Source organism: Dromiciops gliroides, chromosome 5, assembly GCF_019393635.1.
Source record: "Dromiciops gliroides isolate mDroGli1 chromosome 5, mDroGli1.pri, whole genome shotgun sequence".
Classification (NCBI taxonomy): domain Eukaryota; kingdom Metazoa; phylum Chordata; class Mammalia; order Microbiotheria; family Microbiotheriidae; genus Dromiciops; species Dromiciops gliroides.
The window spans coordinates 100959375-100968638 of record NC_057865.1 but is presented as its reverse complement, the minus strand read 5'-3'; the positions used below and the strand labels follow the sequence as shown (position 1 = coordinate 100968638).

The window sequence follows — 9264 nt, the reverse complement described above, 5'->3', positions numbered from 1 at the left end:
TAGGTGTTTTTGCCAACTGTCTTCTATGGGACACTTTGCATATATATGGCTTCTCTCGAATTCAACATACTTGAGTTACATTGGAAATACAAATGCTTATGAGATTGATGAGAAATTGTCCAGTGGGAGAAAATTAAAGGTTAAAAAGAAAATGTACTTAGATCCAATTGTTGGTTACCTCTCAGGAGAAAAAAAAAAATAACATGACCCTTCATCATTAAAGTGACCTAGACTTTTAATACCTTTGACTTATTCATCATGCATAGTAACAGAATCATCTATTACCAATTAACTTTAGGCTTATGGGGGGAAGGGATGAATAGTAAATGTATTTTGTTGACCAGAAAGTTAGAAGCATATATACTCAGACTTATTTAATGGGCAGCAACCATAATACATACTCACTCCTTTTTGCCTCTGACCTAAACCAGTTGTACTAAAGACCTTGAAATAACTCATCCTCTCAATTAACATTTGAGGGAAACCCAAATAATTGGAATAATTTCCTTTCCGAAAATAATATATTATTTCTTACCATCACAGAGACATTACCTTTTCTTACATTGTAAAAGTTTACATAGTACTTCTGTATCCTTATACAGGTCTACACATTTCTAGTTTCCTGTATTGCTAGACCATTTTTAGAGTTTAACTTTGGGAAGGGCAACAAATATATAGAAGATCAAAATAATCTACAAAAATATGTATAAGAAAGCAAGTTAAAGAATCATTAGAAGTATTTATTATTGCTTTCAGCCTTCTCTCTGCTATCTTCCCCAACATCAACAAAGAAGAATTAACAAAGATCAACAATTATGTATTTCATGGGATTGAGTGGAAGTGCATTAAACTTGCATTTTAATATCTTCCTTCAATGTCTTTTTTTCATTATAGGGTTATGGAGAACAACCAGACCACAGTGACAGATTTCATTTGCTGGGGTTTCTTGTTAGTCCTAAGATGCACCTAGTTCTCTTTGGGATCTTCTTCCTGCTCTACATCTTCACTCTTCTGGGAAATGGAGCTATCCTGGGACTGATTTGTCTTGATTCCAGACTCCAAACTCCTATGTACTTCTTCCTCTCACAATTGGCCATTGTTGACATCTCTTATGCATCAAACACAGTACCTGAAATGCTGGCAAATCTCCTGGATCCAGCCAAGCCCATCTCCTTTGCAGGTTGCATGATACAGACCTATTTCTTTATGACATTTGGCCACATTGAATGCCTTCTGCTGGTTATGATGAGCTATGACCGATATGTGGCAATCTGCCATCCCCTCAGGTATACTGTCATTATGAACTGGGGAGTATGTATGGCACTGGCTATCACATCCTGGGCATTTGGATCCCTTCTGGCATTGGTCCATGTGCTTCTCCTCCTTAGGCTGCCCTTCTGTGGGCCTCAGGAAATCAACCACTTCTTCTGTGAAACCCTATCTGTACTGAAACTTGCCTGTGGGGACATATGGCTCAACAAATTGGTCATTTTTGTTGCTTCTGTGTTTATCTTTGTTGGACCCCTCTGCTTAGTCCTAATCTCCTACACATGTATCCTTGGTGCTATCCTGAGAATCCAGTCAGGGGAAGGTCGAAAGAAAGCCTTCTCCACCTGCTCCTCCCACCTCTGTGTGGTAGGGCTTTTCTTTGGTAGTGCCATCATCACATACATGGTCCCTAAATCCAGGAATTCCGAGGAACAACAGAAAATTCTTTTCTTGTTTTACAGCTTCTTTAATCCTACCTTAAATCCTTTGATCTATAGCCTGAGAAATGCAGAGGTAAAGGGTGCCCTAAGGAGAGTACTTAGGAATAAGATATAAGGTTCAGAGATTGGATGGAACTTTTTTATGGAAGAAGGGTAGGAAATAGTAACTTTGGATTTTATGACAAATTGAGAAGTGCCATGAGTTTAAATCAACCTTTTTTTCCTTTTTTTTTGTTCTATTTCTCGTGTTCCCTTTTTCTCCTTAAACTCCCTCCTAGAGCATTTCCATAGGTATGAAACTCCTTTTTTTAAAAAAATTACATTTCCCTTTATTCTTTGACATACCTCCATACTTCCTATGATCCCATTGAAGCTTTTTTTTTTCTGTGTCCTACCCTTTTAGATTGTGGATGTCAGTACAGTTCAGGGAAATTATCAAATCAATTGTACTAATGACCTTTATTAAAATCAATATTGATATACTTTGCTTTCATATTATATTTACTTCCAAATGAATCCATCTCTTCCCTATTATAAGAGTCTTCCTGTGTTATAAAGAATAAAAATTGGATGAACAGTATCTGCAATGTTGTATATCCATATCCTTATGCATAAGCACCAAAATCTTCAAATTATATAGGGAAGTTGTTTTTTCATCTATTCTCTGGGAAACACTTTGGCCATTTACACATTCAGTCATTCAGTCAACAATATTTATTAAGTAGTTACTATGCTAAGCAGTGGGGATACATGAGGCAATGCAGTATTCCTTCCATCAAGGAGCTGACATTAATTAGAGAAGACAGATTTAAATACCTATTTACATTCATTTTATGTACAGTGTAAATGGAAGGTAATCTTACCAGGAAGGCACTAGATTTAGAGACTTCAAGAAAGATTTTTTGTAGAGGGTGGGATTTTAGGTGAGACTAGAAGAAAGCACTGAAGCCAAGAGTAAGTGAAGAGGGAAAACATTTAGTCATGGGGGAATGCCAGTAGAAAGAGGAAATAGAGTGTCATGTACAAGAATAGGCAGAAGGACAGTGTCTTTGGATCTTAGATTACACAGAAGGAATAAAGTATAAGACTGCACAGCATTTGGTTGTGTTTCTATTTTTTCTTTTTGTTAATACATAAATATATGTGTGTGTGTATATATACACACATATGTGTGTACATATATATACATATATGTGTATATATGTGTATTGTGTATCCCTGATTCTGTCAACTTCATTTTGTTTCAGTTTGTATGTCTTCTCTTATTCCTCTATATTCTTCATATTCATCATTTCTTACAGTGAAGCAGTACACTATTACATTCATGTGCAACAATTTATGTAGACATTCTACATTTAATTTGGTTTTTAGTTTCTTTGCTTCTATAAAAGGTGAAGTTATAAGTATTTGGGGTACCTACGGGATCTTTCAGTTTGTTTTTTATCTCATTGGGATATAATCCTAGCAGTGAGATTTCTGAGTCCAAAGGTATGGACATTTTAATTACTTTTTTTCACATACTTCCCGTTTGCCTTTTGGAATGGTTGGATCAATCCATAGTTACACTAAAAATGTTTCTCTACAATGCCTTCAGCATCATCTGTTCCCTTTATATTTGACAAATTTGCTTGGTATGAGATTAAATAGAATTTTTTATTTCTGGTTTTCTTGTTAGTGACATTATTATAACTTATTAGTGATCTGAAAGAATCATGTGGTTAATAACTTGTGATATTTTAAAGATTTATTTTTAATTAAAAAACCCTTTTTTTTTCTTAGCAGCAATGTGACAAAAGGCTATTTTATTTTCTTCTTGTGAGGAGGCACAGTAGTGTGCAGATAATGGGTGCTCCAAATGGAGGCAGGTCCCATTTTATCCCCTAGTCCTTAGTGCAAATAGACCCTCCCCTTTTTCATCACTAATTGATTACTCAAGGGTTACAATCTACAGGAAAGACTAGCTATCGGGTCCTAATTGAGACTAGTTGGACCTAATTGAGACCAGCTCAGGCTCTAGAACCATGTGATTTCATTTGCTGGAGGGGGAAGGAAAGGATCTGAGATCTTTGTCCTACAAGCAGGTCAGGAGGGTTATGATTGACTGTTATATCTTCATTGAGAGGAGACAACTTCCCATTTTCTCACAGGTATCAAGATCATATTTTTGAAATAGAAGGATTTTTAAGGCTCTCTTCTTTTTTTTATTTTTATACAGAATTTACATCACATTAGAATTAATTGTTGTTTGGATTTTGAAAGAATTCACTTGCAAATCCATCTGGTCCTATACTTTTTTTTTTCTTGATGAGTTAATTTATGATTTATTCAGTTTCTTTTTCTGGTATTGTGTTATTTAAATTCTCTTTTTCTTGTTATGTTAACTTGGGTGCTTTTAAAAATATTTATTTAATTTGGATTATTAGTTTACATGTACATAAATGGGCAAATAGTTTCTGATAATTCTTATCCTTTTATTCATCTGTTCAGAATTCTCCATTTTAAACTTTTGATAATGTTAAATTTTCAACTGCATTAAAAAAATCTAATTACCTAATGGCTTGTCGATTTTTATTGTTTTTCCCAAGCCAGCTTGAAGTTTTATTCATTAATTCAGTTGTTTTCTTAATCTCTTCTTTGATTTTTCAAAATTTTTATTTTTTAATTAGATGGTTATATGGTTGTATCTTCTCACACCACAAGGATTTTTGAAAACAGTGAACAACCACTGGCTTAATTTTAAAACCACCTTCTCTTTCATCCCAATGACCAACAAAAAAATGGTTGATAAACTATAGCCACTTTAAATTCAAGTTGTATTTTTTCTTTCTTAAAAATGTAAGTTCTCTAACTTATCTCTCCAAGAATAAGCTTGTTTCTCCCTTTTTAAAAGTTTGTTGATATTCTGCATAGCAATTTGGAACTATACCCAAGAGCTTTAGAACTGTGATATACTTTGATCCAGCAATGACACTGCTAGGTTTATATCAAAAAGGCATACCCAAAAAAAAGCAAAAAAAAAGACCTATTTTAACAAAACTATTCATAGCAGCTCACTATATTTGGTCTCTCATCAGGTCCCTGAACTGTATCTATAAATTTTTGCCATTTATCAGTCTTTCTAGGACAGAATTCCATTGTCTTCAACAATGTTTCCCTTGCATCCTTCAATGTATCAAAATGCCTAGGGATATTGGGGTCCCAGGCAGGGTCTTGAACAGGCCATCCAATATCAATTTTTCCCATTGCTTACAGGGTGTTGGCTGCAGTTATTATATCAGCTCTTTTCCCTGGGGATAATATCATTTCCATGAGATCATTAACATCATTCCAAGTGGGCTTATATCCTCTGAAAATTGCCCTGAACTGGCTGATAACTGCTGTGGGATCCTCATCAAATTTAGGAATTTCTAATTTCCATAAACTTAAATCTTTGGGGTCAAAAGGTATATAGGCCCTGAACTTCACTACAACACCCCTTTTATCATGGCAGGGGATCTCATGAAGGGGAAGCATTTTTATCCTCTCTGTCTCCTCTACACATGAAATTTCTCTTTTTTCCTTTTTTATTTCCTTGGTTGATGTTTCAGCCTGAGAGATAGGCTTACATTCAAGTTCAGGCTCAGAGTCCTCCTCTTTTTCTCCCTTTTTGGTCAGTTCCTTACTTGCTACATTCCAGAGGTTCCAATAAGTTAAATCTTTGGGGGACGCCAAGTAAAGGATCATTTGTAGAGTTTTCAGTGTTAAGTGGTCAAAAGATCCATTCTCTAACCATTTGTTTTCCAGTAAGCTAGAATATTTTTTATGCCACATAAAACACAGTTTGATAAGTCTTGCTTTTGTCATGACTGGCTGAATTGGCAGCTTATAAATGTCCCATGCTGTGATTATTTTCAAAAGGGGGGAGCCTCAAATGATATTAAATGTATTATCATCAATCCCCTTCCTGTAATTCAAAAATGTCCTCATTATAACACAAAGGAAAATAAGAATATAAATTTAAATAGGAATGGAAATTTGAATTCATAAGGACCAAATGCAAAAAATGATGTCAACTTTGGCTTGGGTGAATAGCCGTGAAAGGAAACTTACAAGGGTAAAATTTAGGAAGGCTTTTTTGATCCATTGAAAATAGGAGGCTTTGGGGCAGCTAGGTAGCACAGTGGATAGAGCACCGGCCTTGGATTCAGGAGGATGTGAGTTCAAATCCGGCCTCAAACACTTGACACTTACTAGCTGTGTGACCCTGGGCAAGTCACTTAACCCCAATTGCCTCACCAAAACAAAAAAAAAAAGAAAGAAGAAAGAAAAGAAAATAGGAGGCTAAAATTAGAAAAAGGGTACGTAAGAGTCAAACTATATACTTAGCAGCTAATTTAAAACTTAAAGAGACAGCACATGGGAGTTAGGTAAAAATCCTTACCCAACTGGAAGATCAAAAGATCACAGGGTTCAGCATTCTCCTGGCTGGCTTGCCAATCTGTAAGGGCCTAAAATTCTAGCTTTGATGTCTAAAATCTAATGAGTGGTCACCTTAAATTAGAAGCTTTAGCAAGAGTTTAGAATTTTAAGTATTTATTAAAGTGCATCAGAAGTTGGTGAGGAGAGAGAGAGACAGGTAAAAGTCAAACTACATCTAACTATCTCTAAGAAAGCCCAGCATCTGACCCACAAGCTCAAGTAGGAACCAAAAAGGCCTTGCTTCCCCCGTGGCTTCTCCATGAAGCCTTCCCTGTGAAACCAGAAACAGGCCATCCAACACACCATAGCTCAAAGTAATTGGCTGGTAGCCTGATTGACAGGACCCATGAGCAAACATCATTTCCTGACACCAAACTGACCTACGAAACCCCAGAAAAGGTCCCTTCTGAAATGCTAAAAGTCACATGGTTTCTTTTTCAGACCAGAGCTCACTATATCCCTTCCAGCAGTGGGTGTCATTCCAATTCTCACAGAGGTGAAGTTCTATTCCAAGGTCATTCAGCTAGTTTAGTGTCCTAAGGCAGCATGAACCTAGGTCTTATGATTCTCAGGCCAATGCTGAATTGACTGTACCTGTGCTGACTTTTATTACTTACTGAAGTAATAAAAATAGTAATAGAAATAATGTTTTAAACTCTCCCAAATTAGGTCAAAATGAACTAAGAAAATTTACAATTAAATAAAATTGTGATATGACCCTGATAAAAAAGGTTCTTGATTATCCATTTAATTTCCATTTCCTATCACTGTCTTACATAAACTTGAAGTTTTTGTATAAAGAATAATGATAATCAACAATAGCCAACATGTATAGAGCAATTACTATAAACTAGGGATTTTGCTAAGTACTTTACAATTTTTTTTTTTATCATTTGTTCCTCAGAATGAACCTGGGGAAGTTGGTGTTATTATTATCATCTCCATTTTGTAGATGAGGGAAACTAAAACAATGCCAAATTAAGAGACATAGCTAGTAACTAATCATTGATTGCACATAATTAATCTTTGTGACTCCGAGCATAGTGCATCCTTCTTATGCTCTGCACAGAATGTATTTTTATTAAAATATGTAATCCAGACAGCTAAAAAGTATTCTAGTTTTATCATTGTAATGGCTCCATTCCTTGTAGTTGCTTGCAAAACACAAAGATCTTATGAAACTTTGAAACCTTGTATTTTATTCTGACTATTTTTAAAATAGTTTTCAAAAACATAGATTCAGATATTCTGATATCTCATCCTATTTTTAATTACTATGATTGCATTTATGCTATTCAATTTTTGTTGTAATTTAATAACAAACTTCTTTCCTGCACTGGAAGTGCTTTCCATTTGATGTATTTTTCCTACTATCCATTTTATTAAGGACACTCAAAAATTAAGGTAACTATTGGTACTATGTGCACAAAAAATAGAAAAGTGCAGGCAGATAATAAAATGGCATGTTGAAGCTCTCAGTGTGCTTGCATGCATTCATATTAAATGAAATTAAATTTACATGAATATGACCCAGGTATCATTTTATAATTTGCACTATGTATATTTGGACTCAATCATAATCTAGCAAAAATGATTATTTTTCCACTTCATCTGAAGCATAATAGTCTTGCTCTGGCCTCTTATTTTAAATCCAAATTAATCATTTATGTTTCAAGTGGGGCTACTTGTAAGCAACATATTGTAGAATTCTATTTTCTAATCCATTCAACCCAAAGCATTTTTCTCCTGGGCAATTTTTGAACACTATCCTCCTGATGTGGTCTTTCCAAACTCCTGACCATATAAGAGTTTGAGTTACACCGGTATTGGTTTGCCCAGTCAGAACTCTAATAGACTGCTGATGACCACAGACTCTGTCAGCTGAGCAAAAAGTACTGAGGCTCCAAGGGACAAAACTGCTGGCTATTTCTTTTGCCGAGTGCCTTGACCTTGTAAAACAGCTGAAGGACTCAGATCAATCTGATAGATAACCAGCTTGTGAATGCTCCTTGCCCTTGCCCACTACTCTTAGATTCAGATCATCTCCTCAATCAACATAGGATCTGTGATCAAGCCCTTGCTACTGGTTCCTATCTGATTTATCTTAACAAATCTAATTTATCTTTACAAATGATTTGTTAACTTTGTTAGTAGATATTAAAGTCTCTCATTATTAAAGTTATATTATATGTATATGCATATTTTATATATTTAATTCAGTTGTTTTCTTTCAAAATTAATTTCTATGACTTTTAAATATGTGATACACTTTTAATTGTAGGTTCTTAAGAGATGTCTATTGACTGGAGCTGAATTAGCAATGGTTCTTTTAAGTATTATGTAGTGTAAAATTTTGTATACTCTAATCTAATCTGAAAATTTTACTAACTATGGGCTATATGAAACTTATAACTATAAGAAAAATTATTACCTTTAGAAAAATTATAATTGGGCTGTAAATCCCTTCGTGGTCGCCATTCAAATGTAAAATATTTAGCTAACTTGGGGGATAATCTGTGGACTTTTGACTGGCTATCTGACTGTGTATTAATATCCTAAGCCAGTCTGTTAGGGCTGTTCTTTCCCACTGCCTCTCAGACTGATAAGAAAAAAAAAAAGGATTGAAATGCCTCTTTTAATTAAAGCAATAATGGGGTTTATTTAGGTGAATAAATTTGGAGTTAAATGTAGAAACAAGGATAACAAAAGTAAAATACGGACCTTTGAATTTCTGCCAATGAACTCGCACTTTATCTTATAACTATCTCTTCTGCACTGCCATTTGCGTTTAATCTTTGCCTGCCTCAACTTTCTTAGTATCCTCCTGTGTCCTGTGTCTCTGTACCAACTGACCTTTTTCTAGAAATTCGCCCTTTACATCTAAGTTCCCTCTCTGCACTATAGGGACCCCTGAAAAGCCCCTTACTCTGTCCTGTAGAGATGAACCCCCTTTCTTTACTGTAGCCACCATCTCCTTAGCAAACCCCCCTTTCTGTACTGTCACGACAACCCCCCCCTCCCCCAAGCACTTCCTCTCTCACCGACCTCCTCCTTGTGTTCTCTTAGTCCTCCAGTGTCCTCCCAGGCTATATATCCT

The 9264-nt window shown here is 35.3% G+C and overlaps 1 pseudogene; it reads left to right on the top strand.

Annotated features, from left to right (window-relative positions):
* Window positions 1-898: 898 nt before the first annotated feature.
* On the top strand, window positions 899-1750 carry LOC122729198 (annotated as a pseudogene).
* Window positions 1751-9264: the final 7514 nt, after the last annotated feature.